Below are 23401 nucleotides of genomic sequence, written 5' to 3'. Positions count from 1 at the left end.
GAGTGATTAGAATATAACAAGGTAGGAATTAATGCATTAATTAAAGGTTATGTTGATTGGGAAATCAAAGTGAATTTATTTGGTTATTGAAGATGCTCCAATTTCTTTCATTACTCAAAACTACTTGAATGAAGGTGATTATTTGTAAATTAGAACCTCACTGAAACATTACTCTCTCGTAGTGAAATATGATAAAATGAGAGATCATCTGCTCTTGAGTCTAAGGCTGTTGAGTTACTCAGGCACTAATAGATCCTAATTATAAGCTGATTCACGTATAAGGTATGCTCGTGACAGGAATCCTGAGGACAGCATTTCAGTACAACTTGGTATCATCTTCCCCATCCAGGTGCCTAAGGTCGGCATGCGTTTTGTGTTGAAACCTACACAGCAACAATTACCGGACAGTAATTCCATGCCTAGAGCTGTCAGATTGGGTCAGAGAAACACAAATGTTTTCAACATTCTGCATCCTGTATGCATGCAGTTAATTAATATAGAAGCACCCAGTCATTCTTTAGTCAGTCATGGAAGGCTCCTGGGGATAAAGTAAGAAGCATAGAGGCTTTGGAATCTGAAAATATGAGATCAAGTCCAGGTTCTGTCATGCACTTGCTGGGTGACCTTAGGTAAATTACTTGCTTTTCCTGAACCTCGGCTGATAAATTAGGGTGGGAATTTGGGGTTGTGGTAGGTATCTCATTTACAGGGTTATTGTGAGAATTAACTTTGAGCATACATATGAAAAGACTTTGTCAATCACTAACGTCTTCTAAAATGAGAAAAGTTAAAGAGGATGAGAACTGAGAAGACTTGAGACTTAGGAACGCATAGATCATTGATTTTATTGGAAGTGGAAATTTGAGGAGATGATGGATCTGGTTGAGGAGAAAGTGAGAAAGTGCAAGCAGTGAGTGGAGGCAGTTTTTTCCAAGAAGTTTCTTCTGTATTTGCCTCCTGAAATAGACTGGGCTCTTAAATCACAGATTGCTTCTTATTTATTTTTATGTCTCTGGTTCCACCACAGCGCTACATAGCAGGGTATCGTGGACAAAGAGTCACTTAAAATATTCGTGAAGTAAATGTTGATGACAAAGCAAAAAATGAAAGAAGACAACAGCATTAGGTGAAGCAAAGTCAAGGGAAGTTTTTCTGTTTTTTGTTCTTATTTTGAAAATAGGAGACCCCTGAATATATTAATTATAAGAGGGCAGAGAGAGTAAAATAGGAGAGATTGAAGCTGTTTCAGAGATACACGTGTTATCTCCAATGATGGAGCCAGGCAAGAGGAAATGAGATGAAGAATACAGAGGAGGGCTATACTGAAAAAAGCAAGAGAAATTGGCATCAAGTGTGCGTGGAGAGGGCCTCACCTTGGAGGGAGAAAAAGAAATTCTGAGGTGTTCCTTGTGGTGAGGAAGAAAGTTAACGATGCTCAAGTCAGATGGTTTCTGCCTTCCAGGAATGCAAGAGTTAAGCTTTTCCTGCTGGCTAACAGGGTGGGTTGGGGGGAGGGGGGTGTTCAGATGGTTGAATGTTCCATAAGAAGTTAATATGAGATGAGAAATGGATAGTTGAAAAGGACCTGGTGTAAGGATATCAGGATATCAGGAGTGATGAAAAGGAAGACTGAGTGTGAATTACAGGTTAGGAATACTAGAGAGGGAGGGCTCAATGGCTGGAGATTTAGTTGTTATTATTGGAGTACACGCAGGGGAAGAAAGTGTGCCACTGCCGTGCCAAATTTTCATCTTGGATGACCCAACCTGATGGTATTCTTTTTTTTTTTAACAGAAGGGGATAAGCAGGAAGCCTGGTATGCAACTTAAAAATTGCTTAGAGGAAACAATCTTTTGAAATATAAATGAGAAAAATTAATATGTAAATTTGGAATTACAATGAAGAAGAAACGCTTAATAATTGAACCTGTCTAGAGATGGCAGGGTTGCCTTGAGAAGGGTAAGTTCCCAGCAATAGAGAAGTTCATGCAGGTCAGGGAATACAATGATTGGGTGAGATTAAAACAAATGAAACTTAGTTTCATGATTCTTGGGATAAGCTTCAGTGGCATCCTATGCTAACCTAGATAGACTATGCCTCTTCATTCCTTGTCCAAATTGTGCTTAGCATTTATTATATTTTTATTAAGCAAAAGAAATATGTAGATTGGAACAGATGAACTTTAGGTTTCAAAAGCCCTCCTATTTCAGCAGATTTTGAGCTAGCTTGAGCATCACCACACTGCTAAAACTGAGTGTGCATTACTTCATCCTCTGCCAACTGCTTTTTGAAAAGCACTTACTACTTTTATAACAAATGTTAATATCTGAAGACATTATGCCTATAAAACATTTACTTAATGGATAATAGGACAATTCATTTTACCATTCCTCTCTTGTTGGGCATTTAGTTTGCTTCCAGTTTTTTAAAATTCAAACTGTAATGTAATGAACATCTTTGTACATACTGCTTTGTTTAGGTGTGTCAATGTGTCTCTAGGATAACGTGGGGTTGCTGTGTTGAAGGATATGCACGCTAATAAGATAACTTCCTGAGAGGTTATATCAATTTACAGTCTCATCAATAGTGCATGAGAGCATGCCCGATTCTTTAATAGTCTCATATACCATACAACTATGTCCTTAGTACGATAAAGAAAATAAAAGGTAAACGCTTTGTCTTCTTAGGCTTTTAAATTAGGAAAACTTAAGATATGCGAAAGAAATTTCAGATGGTATATGCCACAAAATGCAATCATGAAGATACAGCCACATCTATATTAGGTGACCCATATAGTGTGCCTCAAATGTTATGTGTCAATCAAAACTTTTGTAAATCAATTAATATGAATGGGTTTTGCATTTCCTTCAATCTTTTCCTGCATTAATTTATTTTGCTAAGTTTTGATCATGCTATATTACAGTTTCTCCTTTTCTCTCTCTGTTGCAATCAATAATTTACTGCAAAGTCCTAACAAACATCATTAAAAATAGCTACATAATATTCCTTTAAATAGGTGTGTTTAATCATTCCCCTTCAGTCTTCGGTTTCTCCTCTCAGTAAAGCTGGGATAAACATTTTTTTGTGGCCCATTTTTTCCTCTACATTTCGCATTATTTTGATAAGATGTAGTCCTAGATGAAAATTACTGACTGAGTCAACAGGAATAATCATTTTAAGAGTTTGATAAATATGGCAAAACAGTGCTTGTAGAAAACGTTGCACCAATAAGATACCCATTTCACCACACCTTTGCCACATTGTTTTATTTTGTTAAAACTTTTTGAAAGTCTGCTAATTTGACGTTGTTGCATACTGTTTGAAATAAATGTTTTTGATTTTTAGTGAGCACAAACATTACCTATACCTGTCCTTTGTCCACACAAAATTGTCCTGTAAATTCTCAATCTTGGCCATTGTTGGATAATTCTTTGTTGTGGGGGGATGTCCTATGCATTGTAGATTGTTTAGCAGCATCCCTGCCCTCTACACATTAGGTGTGTGCAGCATCTGCAACTTGTGGCAGCCAAAAATTGTTCCAGACATTGCCACATTCCAGACATTGTCCAGAATGCCATCGGGGACAAAATCAGACTTTCTGAAGACTCTTATTTTTAGCAAATACACTTTCAATAATGTAGTATTTAGTCGCTCTGTTTGAGGTTTAGATGAGAAGTCTAACAGTCTTCTGTTGGAAGTTTAGATGTTTGTATCTAAAGTGAGAAACCTTCATTCATAAGTGCGAACTGAAGTGAGCACAGGCTGAAAAGTAGAGAGCTAACAGAGGCTCACTGAGGTCAATCCGAAAAGCTTCGGGTTGACCTCAGATATAATGCCAAAGCTGAACAAGTAGGGAAATAGAGATTCAGGGAATTTAATTCAACTGCTTAAGATAATTTTCTGAGTAGCTGGGGCTGGAATCAAGTCTCTGTCTCCCAGGCTTTGGTCTTTCCATAACCCCACACTATCGCTCATGCCATCTGTGTTCTCCATTACAATTCAGCTGGGTCTGTCTCCTTCAAGGTACCTTCTTTAGAAAACCACTTGAGCTACAATGATTTCAACACCGCCCTCCCCCACCGCACCCCATGTGACTTTATTAGCATGGAGATCTTCAGCTAACGTTTGAGGTCTAAATGATTGTCACTTGTGCTCTAGGCTTGATCCCAACAGCTTGAAAATTTTGGTGGGTCTTTGGGTAAAGGACTCTGACCTCAAAGGCACTCACGACATACTCTTAGCTAGGGCAGCTTCAGTAGCATCTTGGATTGTTTTCTAAGGATTATGATAGTCCCTCAAACTGGCCAAGTGGTCATGTCTCCTTCTAAAAAGGAGAAGAGTTTGGGCCAGTAGTAGGGAAGTGGAAAATGTGAATAGAAACTATTTTCGAATTGAGAAGGTTATTAGTAGATTATCTTTAATAAGAAGGAGAGATAGGAAAAAAGATTGACAAATTAGAAAATGAGGAGAGAAGTAGGGATCTGAGAGGCAAAGCAAAAAGGAACACCCTAAAGGGAGAACAACAGGGGGTGAGTATTGGAGTGAAAGGAGAAGCAGCGACCGCCAGACCGCCGTTTGGTCTATAGGAAAGCCATCTCATTTCTGTGGGTTGGAGAACTCCATGTTGTTCTCCGCTGCATCCCTGGTGGTGCCTTGAACCTCAAATGCATAATATTTAGTGAAGAAATGACTGAGTGACTGCTTACACCTGGTTTCTTGAAAATCACTTCCCGTGCTGCAATAGAGTCAGGTCCCGCCCTTTGCACATGTGTAAATAAGAATGGAAAATCACTAGCTGCATTCAAGCTTGCATTGACTGCCTACAACTGGCTCAGTTCAGTCTTAGGCACTGCAGGTGGGGGATGAAGGCAAAATATAAGAAACGGTCTTTGGCTTTATTGGGAAGATAAGATATGAGACAGCTACCACCTATAAGGAGTTGTTTAGAAAGGTCCAGGTGGCTGTCCAAAATAGAAGGATATTGAGAGGTCAAAGGCTATGATATATTTGGAATTTGTTAAGAAATAGGCATCTTCCTTCTCAGTCCTCTCAATCCCTTTCCCGAAACCCTGCCATAAGGTGGCTAAGTTGAGAATGGTTTCAAATGCTATGGTGATAATAGTTGCAGCAAATGAAAAACAGAAAATTAGAAACAACTCATTCTGCAAACAGATATTGAGCCTCTCTTTGTACAGTACTAGATACTACGTATTACAAGCCACTAAAGAAAAAGTAGGATGTAATTTCTATTCTCAGTGGAACTTACAGTGCAATCAATACTTTTGATTAACCTCAAGAAGCAGCATATAAAGAGCTGTTCAAAGATAAGATAAACTTGAATTAGAATTTTAGTTCTGTCAGTTTGTGACCTTGGGCATAACACAAACTTACTGATTCTCACTTTTCCCAACTGGGCAAATCTGGTGAAGGGGGTCAAGAAGTGCACACTTCCACTTACAAAATAAAAAAGTCCTAGGATGGAATGTACAGCATGGTAACTGTAGTCAAAAATACTGTATGGCGTATTTGAAAGTTGCTAACAGGGTCGATCTTAACAGTTCTTGTCCCAAGAAGAAACAATTTTTTTATAATTATGTAAGGTGATGGATGTTAACTAGACATTGTGGTGATCATTTCGCAATGTATACAAATATTGAATCTTTATGTTGTACACTTGAAACTAATATGATATTATATGTCAGTTATACCTCAGTTTATAAAAATAAAAAAATTAGAGTTTATCAGTAAAAAAACAATTTCTCTTTCATAAGATTCTTATGACAACAACCTGGGACAACGGATATACAGTATGTAGATCACAACATTCTTCAATGAGGGCTAAGTGTTGGCTAGTCAGTCACTGAAGCTTTTAGAAAATTATTCAACACACTAAGTTCAACGCTAGTAACTTATCTAAAGTTATGACATAAGTTAAAGTGGAAAACTTTTTTAAAAAATACAATTTTAAATCAAAAGCTTCTAACCATTGGGGAGCCTCCCCAGTTCCCAGGCAGTTGTGAGTTAAGAGCACAGGGAAAGAACTGAAGAACTGAGCCTCTGAAATAAATCAACATTTTTGAAAGGAGTATTACCACATGTTCAGATTTACAAAAAGTGGAAGGAAATCAAAATTGCAAATGCAGTTCAAAGAAGATTAATTATTTTATATCTATCTCAGAGCAAAGAGTCAAGCAGGGGAATACATGCGAACCAGGGTAATCACTTTGCAATCTAATCAGGAAAGGATTTGGGGGTATTGCGGAGTTGGTGCAACCTTCATCTTGGGGTCCAAGGCAGCACTGGATTAACTTTCAAAGGGACAGATGCATAAGAAGAGGCAGAGTTATTACTGCAAAGCCGTGGGTAGGGTCTAGAAGGAATACTTTTACAATATTGATCACCCCTAGACACAAAAGACATTATTGCTATGGAGAGGGGGAATGATGTCACAGCAAAGCAAATTCCACTAGATCTCAAGAAAATAAATTTTTATGAGGAAACGGTGAAAACAAACAAATCTTGGTCACACTGGGGAAAAATACTTAAATAATTAATTTTAAAATATCAAGATAAAGAAATCATAATGTGCTCAGTGCAAAAAGGGAAGACACATATTAGTGACAGGGAATTTAAATACATGGCCATTCTCTGCTGAGAGTATTCAAATAAAAAAGGAAGATGAAAGGGAACTCAATCTCCAATTAAAAAATAATTGTAGGCAAGAGGACAATTCTTTTTCACGGAATACTAGTGATTCACATACAAACAATCCCCTAAGACAGGGAGGGAAAAAAAGACTAGCATAGCTCCTCAAGTAAGCTTGACACTTAGCAATGAGTTTTATATTCCTTCGCCTTCCAAATGCAAATGCTTCAGTTAGATTTAAAAGACAATACAGTTGGCTTAAAAATGAGACAAATGTAAAAAAGAAATTGACAGCTCAGAAATAGCCTTAAGATTTCCATTTAAAACAAACTTCCTATACTTTTTCATATTGATTTTTTTTAGATATAAATGTCTACGTCAAGTCTGGAATTTCTGCACAAAACCAACTCACTAGCCTCAAAGAGCTATCTATCCCATTATTTTTTCATCAAATGTATGAGAAAATGACAGTGGAAATTATGTGACCAAAAAACCCTTAATGTTTGTGTTTCATTTCATTGTTATCCATCTTGAGTAGACAGACATTCTTAAAATAATTAATATCAGTGGTTTTAAACAAATACAAAATTTTTTGCTGAACCTGAGTTGGGGCTTTTAAGAACAAATGTCACTGAAACACTCGTTCCATTAATTTCTCATAATATATGGACATCAATATAAAAGATATTCTGATATTTACAATATTCATGAAGCTTTGTAAACAAATATAATTTAATAGCCTATTGAAAAAATGTTGTACTGTATTCCATCTATTTCTAAGTTACTCTGAAAGTCCTAGATAGATTTTTTCTTTTGTATTTCTAAGACATTTCACATCTTATTGTCCAATATCGAGATAAACCTCCTATTTACTTCCAAGCAGTTGTTAAAGTAAATGACAATGAACATTTGTCAAGTATTTTATAGTTTGCAAAATATTTTCCCATTTGCTTCGGTCCTCAGGATAACTCTATGAAGACAGTATATTTACTTTTTCATATTACAGATGAGGAAACAAGTTTAAGAAGGAATGAAGAATATCACTCAGCTAATGAGTCAATGCCGAGTCAGGGCTCACAACCTGCTCATCCAACACTAGAGCTCATGCTTTCCCCATTATACCACACTGGAGCCATCCCAAAGTAGAGTTATTCGGAAGGATTCGTAGTGGAGATGATTTGAGGGAAAGTCTGCAGAATACCTCAAAAGCAAGGGAGGTAAAGCAAAATATGATCAAGACAATTATCAACCAATGGTACCCGTATTCCTGTATAATTTCCAAAGTGTTTCATATACATTCTGTCTTTTGAGTATTACAGTAACCCATTGAGACAAGGCTGATACAATTAGTTCTGTCTTACAGATAAAGAAACAGAGTTTTCTAGGCTTGAAAGGGACAGCCGAAATTGGAATTCGAGTCTTCTATTCTTAGTTCAGTTTTCTTCCACCAGAATAGTGGTTTTCAAAATATGACCTCCAGCCCTGAGACCAGAGTGTGGCTGATGGTCGCAGAGCAATCTAAAATGGCTACAGGACCTTGTTTTATAATATCTTTTTGTGTAAGCTCTTACCCATTTCTTATGGAGTAAAACTAAGTGACTTAAGAAGTCTTCAAATTTGTTGATGTTGTTCTTGTTATCTTCAAGTTCTTTATCCACTGGAAAGTGCGAATTTATGGAAATAGTTAAAAAGAGTTTGTTTAAGTTGATCAATGTTTAGGTACCAATGCGCCACACACCTCATAAACACAAATAGTAGAAAAAGGCTTAGATTAACCCCATTCTTCTACACTTCTCAATGTTTAGGGACCTCTTCTTGCTGCACAATCTGCCTGTGTTGCTGCTATCCTGACAACCCTCCCAGTGCTCCTTGCTTAGGGCGAATAGATCTCTGAGTTGGTTTACTCCTTTCTTGCCAGGAATGAGCAATAATGGTTCTAGGAAACTGAGGCGAGGTTTGAGGACAGGAGGACCCCCCTCCTGCCCCACAGCACCATATCAAATAGCACTGAAAGGCACAGGAGATGCCAAGTTATCCAATAGGCACAAATTTGCAATCAGAAAATCTAGAAAGAAGCTGTTGTTTTTATATGTTTAAATCTTGTGTTGTTTTAGTTTAACATTGTTTCCATGTTGAAGCGGATTTAGAAGGAAGGCACTGCGATGGTTTCAGTGCTTGTGCCTCTAGAGGCCTGAATCCTGCCTTGGCTAAGGACATGAAGGCACAGTTCTTAGTTATGTCGCAGGTGAAAAATTGGGAATTGTCTGCATGTATTTTATGCTTCTTTCAGCTGTTAGAAAATGCAGCCCTCAAATTATTCTCCACTGTAAGTCTTTGCTATAGGTGATTAAAAATAGACAGGGAGGAGAGAAGGATATAGTTGCAGTTTGCAGGACATAAAAATGCACATGCTGCTAAATTGTGCAAGCCACAGGGAACACTTCTCACAGGTGTTCCACTCTGCAGAGGTTACTTATTTGCCTCCAAGTGCAATCCAAGGTGTTGACTTGGGACTTTAAGGGCCCCTTCCCCTTTCCCTCCACCTTAGGTACCTGGAGATGCCAATACTTATCTGAGCTCAGTAGCAACCACGCTGTTCCCAACTCAGGAGGGCAGGGCACTGGGAGCTGGATGTTTTTCTCTTGGAAGACTTTGGCCTCTGGAATTTCCTGCCTGTCCCAGTCTGCCAGAGCCCCACCTTACTGACCTTCAAGGACTCATGAAAGACTTGTTTTCAATATAACCTGATGTTCCAGAAGAGACCTTAAGACCATAAATTTTTAAAAGACAACTTAAAGCAACTGAAGCCATTACCATAGCTCATGTTCTTCCGGGTTATAATGATTTAATTTTGGTGCTTGCTTCCTATAGCTATTTCAGATAGGGTATGAAAAAATACATACTGATAAGTGTCTATGCTTAGTGATGAGTAAGTGAGAATGCCTACCTGCATGTGAAGATATTTAGATTCTAAAAATACAAAATTATCTGACAGATTAATGCTCCTTCTCAGCTGGAACCTCAGGCACACCGGTACCTGCAATAACCCTAAATTCCAAGATAGGTAGTAGACACAACCTGCTCCTTTAGGAAGCTTTAAGATGCTGTGCATGTGTGTTTGTCAAATCTCAAACCCACCATGGAGAGCGGCACTGGCTTTGGCTGGGCGCTAAGATATTTAGTCTGGATGATTACGCCAGGACATTAACAGATGCTGGCTTAATTATTGATGGAGTCAGTGTCAATCTGAGAAGAGAACCAAAGAACAGTATTTTAAAATCATCTGGTCAAAAAAATCTCTGCTGTATAACGCAGCCCTTGACTTGTCATTTATTACTCTGAACTTCTCCAGCCAAAGAAGTAATCTCAGAAAACTGCTCTTCTAAATTATTTTTCCCTTCCCCTTAAATGTCTTCTTTCCAAGTGCTCTCCCTTTCAGAACCCAGCACCCTGGGTCGGTGTGCAGTGTTTTCAGAAGATGCCCTACATGGGGGTCACCGATGACATCTTTTAGTTTTGCAAACTTAAACTCGGAAAAGAAACCCGGAAGAGCCAGAGCCCCCACCCTCGAGCCTTCCAGATCCGCGGCGAGGCTGCGATGCCTTCAGCGCTGCGGGCCTCCCCGACACCGCCAAAAATGCCCAGGCTCTCGGTGTGGTCTTCGAGCCGAGAGCCGGTCAAAGAGGAAAAACAAATAGTTGGTCTGACGGTCTCCAAGAAGAGAGTTTCACTCTGGCTTGACCAATATTTGAAAGATCCGCCCCACCGCGCCGCTTGGCATCCCGGGTTCGGGACCTCTGCCGTTGCCAACAATCTTTTAGGGACCGGAGCCCCGAGGACGAGGACCGCGAGGAACCCCCCGGGCGGCCGGAGCCTCCTCTCCCTCGCCGTGCGCGCACGCCTGGAAAGGCGGGATTTAAGGGCGGCGATGCTGCGGGAGACTCTGCAGTGGCAACGAGCCCCCGAGCGGTCCCGCCTCATTCGCCCCAGTGTGTGTGCCTCGCAGGTCCCTGCCTAGTAAACCGGCACCAGCCTCGGCGCGCGGGAGTGGCGTTGGCGTGTCCAAACCCCGTGGCGCTCGGCCAGGCCGGCGGGCCCGGCGGGCTCCGGGCACACCCCTCACCTGGGCGAGGCAGGGCGCGCAGGCGCTCAGCGCTGGGGCCGCGGCCGGGAGCCTCAGCCCCGCGCCCGCAAGAGTTGACAGTTCCGGGGCCGAGCTGTCGCCGGCGCAGCCGCCGCGGCCCCCGCCCGCCCGGGCTGCAGCCGATCGCCGGAGAGCGTCTGCGCCAAGCCCAGCGCAGCCCCGGCGGGACGCCGCAGCCGCCCGAGCGCGAGCCCCACGGCCCGGCCGGAGGAGCCGCTGCCCCGCGCGCCGAGGTAAGCTCCGGGCGCCCAGCCCGGCCCGGCCCGGCGCCTCCGACCCGGGCGCTGCCTGCCCGCCCGGCCCCCGCCCGCATCCGCGGGGCGAGGAATGGCCCGGAGCCCCCTCCCCAGAGAGTTTGCACTTTGTCCGGCGGTCCCACTTGTAGAGGACGCCGCCCAGCCGCCGCCCGCCCGGGCTGTGCGGCGAGGCTCCGTGAGCCCCTGGAGTTAGGAATAGGTCGTGGCAACCAGAGGAGTGGAGGAGTCCCCAGCGTGGGCTCCTGGGCTCGGATTCCCGAGCCCGGAGGGGAGAATGGAGAAGGGGAGAGGACAAAGAGAGTGCCCCTCTGTGGTTAGCCGCAGTGCCTCCGCCTCCTGGGCTGGGAAGTTTGAGGCTGGACGTCTCTGTGTTCCTTACAGAGAAATGGGTAGGTTGGGGTCGAAAGTGTGGGAGGAAGATAGTAGTCGAAGCTTGGGGTCCCCGGAGAGTTCTGCAGCTGAATGAAGGTGAAGCAGGGACGGTGAGGCAGAAAGAAGGTCCCCAAAGTTTGCGCTTGCTGGGAGCCCTAAGGGGGTGCCTCGGCTATCAAGCGGTGGGTGAAGGTGTCGGCGCAGGATGTGAGGACACTGTGGGACTGCGGAAGGGACGAGGAGAAGGGGAGCGGGAGGACCATCTGCTTCGCCACTGTTATTTGCGGGGGCCCGTGGGGAGAAGGGAGAGCTGGCAGGACAACGCTTCCCCGAATGCTTCCCCAGGCTCTGGAGGACAAACAGTTTTTATGGTGAACCTGGATGGGGAGTGTTGTGGTCCTTCAAGGAAAACACATTGCCATCAAGCCCCCCGCCCCCATGAGTACAAAATAAACACAGTTTTGGAATGCTCTCAAAGTTCTTGGATTAGGGAACATCGTCTTCATTTTCATACAGAGATGTGGTTTGCAGTTTTTGGTTTTTGCTTTGCTTAGGAGCGTCACACCAAGGTGAATGCAAACTTTGTTAAGATGTAGCGAAAGATGCTCAAAGAAAAGAAATAAAATGTGTGTTCCAGGGTCCAGCCTAAAGCTTGGAAACTGGCAGCTTCCGAACAATGCGTAAAGGTTAGGAAATGCATTTATCAAATTAAAAAGACGCCTTTTCATGAAGTCAGTAAGCTACATCTTAGATAAAGTTATTTCGGGGCCTGATTTCACGGGTTTTCAGAGAGTCCTTTCATCTTATTTTGATACCATATGTGAATTAAGAATTTGCCACCCCTTTCCCTGTAATAAATACATGCCCTTAGAACGCCAATTCTACAAGTTCTGTTGTTACTTGAGGTTTTTAAGGTGGAAAAATTGTTCATTTGGTCAAAGTGTTGATTGTAGTTCAGGTTCTATATTCTTATTAATCAAATATTTGTGGCTTTATAATTTACGGTGCTACTCATCTCCAAAACTGATTTGAGCAAGCTTGGAATGAAAACCACAAATCAAATAGCTATGCTTGTAGATCTTGACCTTTCTTGGATGGATTCGTAGTAAAATGCTTTTGAGAAGGTGAATTCTCCTAACAAAGGAAAAATTACCATCCTTTCTGGAATCATCCTAGTGACATAAATGTCTTGCAGTATAGTTCCTTATGTACTTCATTTGCACTATAATATTTTACATTACATCAGTAATGATCTCTTTATAGAAGTTTAATGACTGCTAAGTAGCATCTATAGTAAAGAAAACAATGTTGATATTTTACCAACATACAGATTCACAGAGCAAAAAGAGCACAGTGAACTTAATGTATCCTCTTGAACTGAGGCAGAAAGGAAACCAAGGAAGGTGTCTCCTCTCCAGTCAAACCAGAGAAGAAACTGCCATTAATACTTGTCACACAAACGTGGCCAATTAGTGAGACCTGTCAGCATCTGGAGGATAACTTTACGAAGTCTAACCATTATTTGAGGCTCTATCAATGTATATCAGATGCCCTCAGCATTTTCTTTTTCAGACTAGTGACCTGGCTCAGAAAAAAAATCCTGCAAAACAAACACAGTTCCCAAAGGTGAATGTTTACATAAAATAAGGCTGTATGGAGCTTCCCCCATGGAAGACACAAGAATCTTAAACCCTTGGACACCCTCTCCCATTAGATTTTTTTTTCCAGCTGAGTTTGAAGATACCATTGCTTGATCTTTAACAGCAACAATTTATGTTTAAAAGAACAAGCAGTTACTTTATATCTCACAGGAGTGACTGCTTTATTTGTGAGAATCTTTGCTCATAGAAATAAAGAGCAAAATAGGCTTCTGCTGCTCCTATAAGATCTGATGTCTTCGAAGATCTAAAGAACAATGAGCGCGTTTGTCCCAATTTCCCACTGCTTTTTATTTGCTTCTGGGTTTTTCTTGTGACGCCCCTCCTCCACTATCTCCCTGTCTCTATTTGGCCACCTACCCCACTCCTGTCTGTTTCCCATGTCTCAATATGGTCTTTTTAGCCTACCACTTTTTTTTTTATTCTGCAGATTTCTCTTGAGGCTCTTTGCTTTATAGATGATCTCCTTTTTGCTCTTTTGCATGTTATTTTTTATCAGTGGTGTCCTTTTATTATTGCTAGATTATTTTCCTAAAATGACATTCGTATCTCTACTTTTCCTCCTAGATTTCATGTTGACATTTTAACCACCTACAAGATGGCTTTATATTACTCTTAGGTGCTTCAAGTCTGAAAGATCTAAACTCGAATCAACAGCTTTCTCCTTATGTGAACAGAGGTGATTCTGTCAGTTTCTGTATTTCTCCCAGTCACCCAGGCCCTCCCAATATATCTACTTTCCACATGTAATTCACAGATAAGTCTCACAGACTCCATCTCCACGATGCCTCGTGTTGCCTGCTTCTCCACTTTTTTATTCCCATGGTGACTGTTCAGACTTTTTCTCTCTTTTCGGAGGCTACTATGATGTCTTCCTGACTAGTTTCCTGTCTCAAGTCTCCCGCATTTCCAATCCCATTTTATACTTGGTTTGCAGAATAAGCTTCTTAAAGCAGAGCCAACCCCAGTCACTGGCTAATAAACGTTTCCCCAGTACCCTACCAAATTACGTACAGACCTCTCCTCGGACATTTAAGACCCTTTCAGTCCAGCCCCGAAGTAACTCCGCATTTTTCACTTTGATCTCATAGATAAATTGATTCACTCATTTATTAATTTATTCAGAGAACATTTGTCTGCTATATGCCAGGCACAGCTGTAGGTAATAATTTTAGAAGCACCTATGCATTGGCTCAGTATGTTTCAAATTTTATTTCTCAGTGGTGAAATCCACCGTTAAGATATAATCTTACGTGGTGGAAATGGGGCCCCAGCAATGCCATCGGCCTCCCCTTCCTACCCTTAGCAGTCTCTGAGGCGTCATTGCAGAGTCATGAGTCGCCTTGAAACAATTAAAAAACCACTGCTCTAGGCTGAAGGCAGTGTTCCCTCAACACACAGCAGGCCTCTGAGTTCTGCATCTTTGCTTTGCTTATGCTGTTCCCTCTGCCTGGAACAGGCCCTCCCACTTCGCCATAACCACTTCCACCTGTCAGAGCTGGTGCACTTGCTGCAAGCTTCCTGATCTCCTCTGAGCTCAGCTTTTGCTCTTCCAAACCCTGTCACATTTTGCTTGACCTCCTCTTGGAGCACAAGGCATCCTCTTCCTCATACATATGTGATTTCCGCATTTTTCCCTACAGGCACCGCGCCAACCATGCCTAATGTCAGGCCTTCATTTCATCAAATACCCAGCTCAGGGCCTGGTATATCATGGGGCATCAACAAATAATTTAATTAGGCTGAATTCTACTTCGTTCTGTAGTCCCAGCTTCCACCCGCAATAGCTGGGTTTTTTTGTAACCCTGCAATTTGGTTCCTACAGTAGAGCCAGGGCTTCTCAAACTTGAAAAAGGATCTAAATCATGAGACCTTGTTAAAATGCAGCTTCTGGTTTGGCAGGTTGGGGACGGCCCAAGATCTTGCATTTCCAACAAGTTCCCAGGTCATTTGAAATAGCTGATACTCGAAGTAGCAAGGTAGTAGATGGTACTTCACCTCTGGCAGTTTGAAAGTTTCTGGCAGTCCCTGCCTCTCTACCAGGTGATTTTCCTACGGTTAATGTTTGCTTTAATATTACTTTCTCTTTTGCAAGTAGTTTAGGCCTGGACATGCTTCCCAAAGCTGAGGGGAAGGCGTGGTTATTCCCTTGCATTTTCCCCTTATTTTGCTGATGCAGTATTGCAATGGCCAGTTCTGTAGCTTTATCTATTCCTTCTCATTTTCCTGTTATTTTCAGATTGTGGCTCTTCTCCTTTCTCGGTCTGCTATGACTTTTTTCCTTTCTTTTGCTCTCTCTGGTTCTTGCAGTTCTCTTCAGATGCCTTATGCCTTGGCTGACTCCTGCCCCAACTGTTTTCTTACTGCTTCCAAATTTTTCCTAGGAAAGGAGCACCGAAATAGGGCGCAGGAGACTCCAGCTCTCCTTCTGCCTTTACTGCTAGCAGGAGATGTCGGGCAAAGCTGCTTCTTTTCTGGGCTTGCCACTTCTAGATGGAGGATGTAGGTCACACAACATGCTGGGTCTACTCCTGCAGTAAGGCACCCAGTGGGATGCTCACCTGGGGTGGAAGGAAGGAGCAGGCTGGGGGAGGAGACAGGCCTTGGCTGGCGACACTGGTGGGGGTGGATGCCCCCATTCAGTATTTCCATTCTAATAAGCAATTTGAACTTTTGTTGTTCTCACACTGCTCGGAGAAAGACTCATATGTATGTTTTTTAATTAAAAAAATTTTTTTTTGAGGAAGATTAGCCCTGAGCTAACATCTACCACCAATCTTCCTCTTTTCTGCTGAGGAAGACTGGCCCTGAGCTAACATCTGTGGCCATCTTCCTCTGCTTTATATGTGGGATGCCTACTACAGCATGGCTTGACAAGCGGTGCCTATGTCTGCACCCGGGATCCAAACCGGCAAACCCCGGGCTGCAGAAGTGGAACATGCAAACTTAACCGCTGCACCACCAGGCCAGCCCCAAGAGTCATATTTTTTTATGAAAACACCTATTCCTTGGCATTTGTTAATCCAGTTGTTTTCAACCCTGGATTTATGCTAAAATCACTTCAGGAGATTTTTAAAAATATATAGTGCCATTCTTGGCTCATCTGGAAGTCATGATGTAATTTATCAGTAGTTTTAAATTCTCACCAAGTGATTCTAATTTCCAGGCTGGGTGGAGAACTGCAGTACCTGGTCTGTAAAGGCCATGTGGGGTGCTGGTTAAGAACATAGCATTGTGCTGAGTCAAACCCTGACTTTGCTGCTCAGCAGCTTTGAGAACTTGGGAAGGTTGCTTAACTCTTTGGATCTCCATTTCTTCATCTGTGAAATGGGTTGACTTGGTTGTTGTGAGGAATATGTGAGAGCCAGCAGTGGAGAAGTGTGCACAATGTGGTTGTTCAAGAAACAGCGGCAGTTGTTTATCATGATAATCCTCCTATTACAATTTCTACCCCCTGGATCACTTACGGATTATCTTGCCTCAGCAGAGTTAACACTCTCCTCACCCTCTGTTCGGCTTAAAGATGTTCAGCACAGTATCATCAGCTTGAAAAGAAATTTATGATTATATTTTTCAAAAGTCAGGGAAAAAAGACAGCAAATAGCATATATATTAATAAAAACCAATCACCCTTTTATTTTTGATTCATTTGGTGCCACATCAACTCTATGATGTCATAAGTAGCAGAGATGGATTAAAATGCATATAAACTGATACAAAAAGATGACCAGGATTTCTTACCTACCTCATGAAAGATGACTTAACTTTTTAATGAAGACAATTCTATCATCAACAAATAGAAAGGATTAAAATTCACGGGTCTAAGAGACATTTTATTTTGGAAATAAATATGAATGTGCTAAGCATTTACATTTCTGAGTTTATAATGGGAAATGGAATTTAAAAATGAAAAAGCACACACAGAGACATATCCTGTCCTATGCAAGCTAAATGTAATCAACTTTTTCTTCTCTTTTTGGCTGAGATTCTAGAATAACCATTATTCTGGTATGCTATCATTCTATCAGCAAAGCAAAGTTTGGATGAATGGCCATAACCAGTATTAACTGAGGGCCCACATCCCTTTTTTTTTTTTTTCCTATACACATCTGAAAATAAATAAAAGGGGTGCTCAGTCATTCCAGTGGGCCTGGCATAGGACCCAACCATGCTTATCATGGGTTTCTGTGCTGATGGCCTTCGCGTGTGAAAGAATTGCAAGTGGGCACTCTTTCTCACCTCTTTCTCTTGGAATAAATATTTCATTTCTGCATTATTTACTTTTTGATCAGAAAGAGTATTTTTCCATTATATCTTTGCTAATGTTTATTTTCCATATTGTGATGTGTACTCTTTTAAGGCAGTTAAGAAGATACTATGAAACTTTAAAAAAGAAATTTTGAGCTACACTAAGAAAAGGCCCATTGTGAGAAATGAGTAGCTAGTTCTTCTAAATCTTTGATTTAAAATACTCGTGTTAAGAGTGTATGAAATTCTGCAGGGAGCTGTGATTTTTGACGTGTCCTCGTTAAAGTGGTCAGTCTGATGGTTACTGGATTATGTAAGGTTTTCAGAGTCCAGAGGCCTGGACTCGTGGTCAGCTTATTCTGGTTGCAAACTGGGATTTAGATTCTAATTCATCTCAGGCTTAATAGATTGCTATTTTTGTGAAATATCAGTTAGGGAGAAAGAAATGACTACTATTCACTCAAGGAAAATCATTGTGTCTTTGGGGTTAAAAGGGATCTTTGTGCAAAATCCTCATTGATAAATTAGAAAAATGAAACCCAGAGAATTTGAAATTTGAGTCCAGGCAAGTTAAACATTACAAGTAAAGAGTATAGACCTTCTACTGCTATTAACACTAGAATTTAAACTTTACATAGAAATTGGATGGACCCTCTGATGTCCTTAGATTTGATACTTTAGAGGTGGGAAAATTTTTCCTCATAGACCTGGGGAGAGGTATTACCTTATATGTTATGAAAAAATGTAATGCTGAGAATGAGTACAAAGCATAAAATGCCATTGTATGTAAATAAACATAGCTGTATATAAGCACAGGCATTTTGATTTTACATATGTGAAATATTCATATATATATATATTTTTTCTTTTTGAGGAATATTAGCCCTGAACTAACATATGCCACCAATCCTCCTCTTTTTGCTGAGGAAGACTGGCCCTGAGCTAACATCTTCCTCTCCTTTATGTATGGGATGCCTGCCACAGCATGGCTTGACAAGTAATGCGTAGGTCCACACCTGGGATCTGAACTGGCGAACCCCAGGCCACCGTAGCAGAACGTGTGAACTTAACCGCTGGCCCACAAGGCCAGCCCCTGAAATATTTATATTGTAGTAAATTGGTCATTGTACATGGTCTTAAATAATTTCTGGAAATGATGATGAATAAATGCATCTCATGCCCTGCATGTGTTGCTCTATTGAAGATGGGAAGTGGTACAGCCTAATGGTTGATTTCCTATTCCAGAGTCAGACTTTGTGAAGGCAAATTCCAGCTCTTCTACTTGTTAGCTGTGTGTCTTTGACCAAGTTACTCAACCTCTCTGTGCCTTAGTTTCCCAAGTCTAAGAGACAATGAGAGAACGATTCATAGGATTTTCAGGTAAAATGACTTAATACACATACTTAGCAAAGTTCTTGGTACCTACAGTACTAATAAATTTAACCATTATCATACATTATACAGGTTAATAATTAATACCAAATACCTGATTTCTTTGCCAAGAGAACTTTTGCAACTCTGACTTTTGAGCCTTCAGCTTGAAACTTACTTTGTACTTTTCAGTTATGTATTTTTATTTTCTCATCTACCTTTCCTTGTTTACTTTAGGAGAACAATAAAGTGAAAGGGAAAATAGAGGTGTGGAATTGTAAACATTACAAGGACTCTTGAAAATTTGTAACCATGTGTAGCACAGACAAATTTTTAATAACAAAATATGTAACTTAGGCTCTAGGATTTTGGGGAAGACCAAGTGGCTTCCCATGTATCTTCTGCGTGAATGTGCTTTATGAACTCGGTATACATGTGTGAACCTGCAATGTCTGGAAGCTACCCAAATCAGAAAGCAATCCGGGTATAGCAACAGCTTATGTAACTAGGGTCCATGTAACCAGGACCGACTCATTCAAGGACGGCCTCTTCTCAGGCAGCTGAATTAGAGTTGAATAGTCACCTTGATCCTCCTGGGTTCACGGGCATTTGATTTAACACCTGAATTGCATTCTCTACGTTGGAATTTAGACTACAAAATAATTAGCCAGAAAAAGACATAGTTGATTAGCTACATGCAATAGTACCACAGAGTTTAAGTCCAGATATACCTAATTACTACACGTATCGTTCTTAATGGTCAATCTCACTTCTAGAGGAGTAAAATCATCAAGACTCAGAATGTGGGGGTTAAAATCTTAGTCTTGTTCCTCTTTTGCATGCTCTTCTCCTTGTGTCCCATGCACATAGTCACCAGGCTGGTCCTAAAAACGTCTCTGGTACAGTGATTCTTGGACTTCAGCATGTAAAAGAATCCCCAGAGAGTGAGCAAAAAACTCAGATTTCTGGAATTCACCCTTGAAGTTTCTAACACCAGGTCTGAGGTAGGACCCAGTAATCTAAATATTTTATCTAAAATTTTATAAAGTATCCCAACTGAGTCACAGACCACACTTGGAAATTAGCACTAGCTCTCTAGAGTGGCACTAGCTCTCAACTCAGGGTGCATATCAGAATTACCGTAAAAGTTCAGTAAAACAGGCCAAGCTCAGTTCCTCCGTGCCACATTAACCACAGGACACTCCCTCTTTAAGCTGCTCTGAGTCACCCGTGTGGAGCCCGACGTGAGAATTCTAGAGAACCAGGCTGTATTCTCTCATTGACAACCCACTGGCCCCTACCCACAGGTTTTAGTCCACCATGGTTCTCCATGGCAGTGTGAACCACTGGCCGTCTGCCTCTGTATCCTTGTAAGCTCACTTGTGATGTTCGGATTCCAGGACCCAAACCTAACCCTGTAAAATCTAAAAGGAAGTGGCAGGAGGTGACGTCTTGGCTCCCCAGATGATGATTATGCCCTGATGAAGTTCTCTAGCCAGAGCTCTGTGGAGCTTCGCCTTTGTCTGCATGACTCACAGCTTCAGACAGGCCCAGTGGTTGTGGGAACCACATCGCCCGTAGTGGCCATACAGCCGGTACGGAGACCACCATGACTGCTGAATGTCAGCAGTGTCTCTTCCCTCTCACGTCTCCAGGCGTCTCCTTTCTCTGCATCCCGGGAACAGCCATTTCTCCTGTCCTTGTGGTTTTTTGGTGGGAAACACAGGCTCCTTTCTCTCTTGTTTCTTCCAGTCTTCCTTTTCCACAGCTGCCAAGCAGAGACCCAAATGACTGTGCCACATGTACAGATGTGATGGCGGACATTCAAATGCTGCTGTCCTGGCAGAGAGACCCCGTTAAGCCCTTTCACATCCTTGAAGTCCTCCTTGCCTCCCTGTGTATAGCTTACATAAGCAAGGTTTAAATTTGTCAGGAATTTCACAGATTCTCAGATCTGTTGTCTTCCTCATATTGCATTGGAAAAGGAATAGTATGTACTCTTGGCTGGTGTGAGGAAAAGGCCACCTGATCTTTAGAAATATTTGATTTCTTGAAATTGTGTTTCTGAATTATGGAGAACTACAGCAAGAAAAATTGTTTACTGTGTATGTGTGACAGTTCTAAGTGTTCAGGGTTTGTACTTCAAATGACTTGAAAATGCAAATTATAGGATGTTTTAGTGTTGCTATATAAAATAATGAACAAAAAACATTAGAAATGATTATTATATTATGAACAACTCTATCACTGATTATTTTAAAATCCAGCAATAGTGTTCTACCTTGATCAATAGTGTTCTACCTTGTTAAATCACCCTTTGTTATCTATAAGACCTCAGAGAGTGATTGAGGGTAAGGTGGCATAAAAGTCAACAGTGTAGCGTCTCCTCATTGCAAGGTCGTGTCGGGATGGAACCCTGCATTCAGCCTGATTCAGCCCTCCTAGAAGTCAACTTCTTTCCTCAACTATAAGAAAGGCTTACTGACAACTGAAAGAGCAGGGGTTGGTGAAGGTAAGTGATTAGCAAAAAGATATACCTCCCTGGAAAATGATATCACCAATCAAATTAGATGTGAGAGGGAATTATGCGTATAGGACAGAGCAGTGTCAGACCTAACGGATCTTCCCAAGAGATAATTACTGGTCACAGGGCAAGTTTATTTTCTAACATTACGGAAAAAAATTGAAAAGGCAACATCTGAACTGTTCCATTGGGCTAATAACGGTGCTTGTTTGAGAGGCCCTCCATGGGATGGATTTTCAATAGTCTCTGGGGCCTGTGCTTAGTTGGGAAGGTCGTACCGCTCCAAAGGCCTCTCAGACTAGCCCACTTCTTTGCTTCTGTCAAGCCTTATTATGAGAAAGTGCGCACTAGGAGCATGATTTCAGCACTGGTTGAAGCCACTCTAAACAGCCGGGCATGAAAAAAGACACAAAACAGAATCATTGTGAATCTCCCCAACCCCTGCAGCCATTGCTTAACCACCTTTTGCAACAGGTCGAGGCATGTGTCTCGCCTTCTGGTGTCAGATAAGACAGCTTTGAACAGACATGGCTACTGCCTGCAAACACTTGAAGGTATGACGTGTGGACAGAGAAGCGGATTCGTTTTGCTGAAGTTCCAGCAGGCGCCGCCAGGTTCAGTGGGTGGGATTGGAGGGAGGCAGCTCAATATGAGAGAGGACTTTCTAACAATTTGAACTATCCAATAATGGCCTTGAAGTTTCATGCTTGCTCCAGGTGAAAGTATGTGACAGATGAGAGGATCAGCCACCAGGACCAACATAGAAGGAAGTCTGACGTTGAGTGGGAGCTCGACTGGGCTGATCACTACAATCTGTCTTCTTCTTGGCATTATTGATTAAATAATTTGAAGGGTGACTGTAGGCAGGGAAGGGGGACAGATAAGAAAAAAGGTAGGTGAAGAGGTGTCCTAGACTCCTTACAAGATGGAAGAACAATGACTTCATCTTTTTTTCCTCAGCTTTTTAAGCACATTACACTTATTGAGCAACTACTATGTGCCAGAACATCATCTCATTTAACAGCCAAAAAGCACAAAGCCCAGTCCATTCCCTCTTAGCCAAAATTCTTCAGGTGTTTTCCTGCATCATCAATGACTTCCCACAGGCTGCCCAACGTCCCCCTCATACCTGAGTGAAACTCCCTGATAATCTTTGCTTTGTCTATCACTTTATCTGTTTCCCTTACGGTGCTTTCAGTATTAGATCATAATGATGCATTTGTAATGATTGTGTTGATTTTTCTCGCCAGACTGTAAGCTTTTTGAGAGCAGACCCCTTGATTCACTCATCAATTTAATGACTATTTGAATATCTGGCAAATAATGAAAGCTGCTGTTTGTGGCTGAATATGTGGTTGCCCTCCCATCACACTCCTACCTCAAAAGGAGTCCCTGGAATGGCTTTTTCCTCACGTTAAGGAACTAAAAGGAAAAATACTAGAATATTCTTTCTCCTACTGATCCTACCTTTCCAGTCCTGATCGCATCCTAATTACATTTGCCATTCATTCTATTTCAGGGGAAGGGGGGAAGGTAGTGAAAAGAATGAGAAAAAAAAAAAATCCTTGAAATTAGAAAAGGGAAAACTACCTCTCGTGTAACTCGTTCATCAACCTCACCAGCTGTGTACACTTCAGCAGCACTAGTGGTAGGATGAGGAGGAAATCCTGCTCCTGATGTTAACCAGCTGAATGACCCAAAACTAGTCCTGTGACCACCTCATTATTTTTCTCAGTAAAATGAAGAGTTTGTCTAGATGATTTTCTGTGGCTCATCAGGTCTGAAATACTGTAATTCATAATATCTTTTCCCTTTCGAGATTTTCTGAAGTCCCTTTCCTCTACGTAGTATTCTCCTGAATAACCAAGAATCCAGAATGATGTTGAGAAACGAGGTTGGGAGGTGACATTAGGATAAAACTCTGTTCTTTGTGCTCTGACACATCTGGATCGAGTCCCTGCTATATGGCCTTCGGCAAATTGTAAACATCACCAACCTGATGATCCCGCTCCTGTAAAATGGGCATAATATTCTGTATCTCATAGGATTGCAAGAACTCGAAGAAATAATGTATATGAAGTGTTTATCCTGTGCCAGAAACATAATGAACGCTTGGAAGATGATAGCTACTGTTATTTAGAAGTAGTCCCTTCTCTCTTTCCTCTTTTCTTCAGCCCCTGAA

At 41.6% G+C, this 23401-nt stretch overlaps 1 protein-coding gene across 8 annotated transcripts in view; it reads left to right on the top strand.

The window, feature by feature from the left end:
- The first annotated feature begins 10624 nt into the window (after positions 1 to 10624).
- The window catches only part of ZNF385B (zinc finger protein 385B), a 383440-nt gene continuing 370663 nt past the window's right edge, over positions 10625 to 23401 (top strand). For 2 of the 8 annotated variants that reach the window (XM_070241358.1, XM_023622131.2), the window contains exon 1: positions 10775 to 11022. The gene's annotated coding sequence lies outside the window, so the exon portion shown is untranslated. Of the gene's footprint in view, positions 11023 to 23401 lie in introns of all 8 variants that reach the window. The other 6 variants (XM_070241352.1, XM_070241356.1, XM_070241359.1 and 3 more) reach the window with 6 other exon arrangements.

This window comes from Equus caballus, chromosome 18 (genome assembly GCF_041296265.1).
Source record: "Equus caballus isolate H_3958 breed thoroughbred chromosome 18, TB-T2T, whole genome shotgun sequence".
Classification (NCBI taxonomy): Eukaryota; Metazoa; Chordata; class Mammalia; order Perissodactyla; family Equidae; genus Equus; species Equus caballus.
The sequence above is the reverse complement of the archived record's forward strand: the minus strand, read 5'-3'. Positions and strand labels throughout refer to the sequence as shown.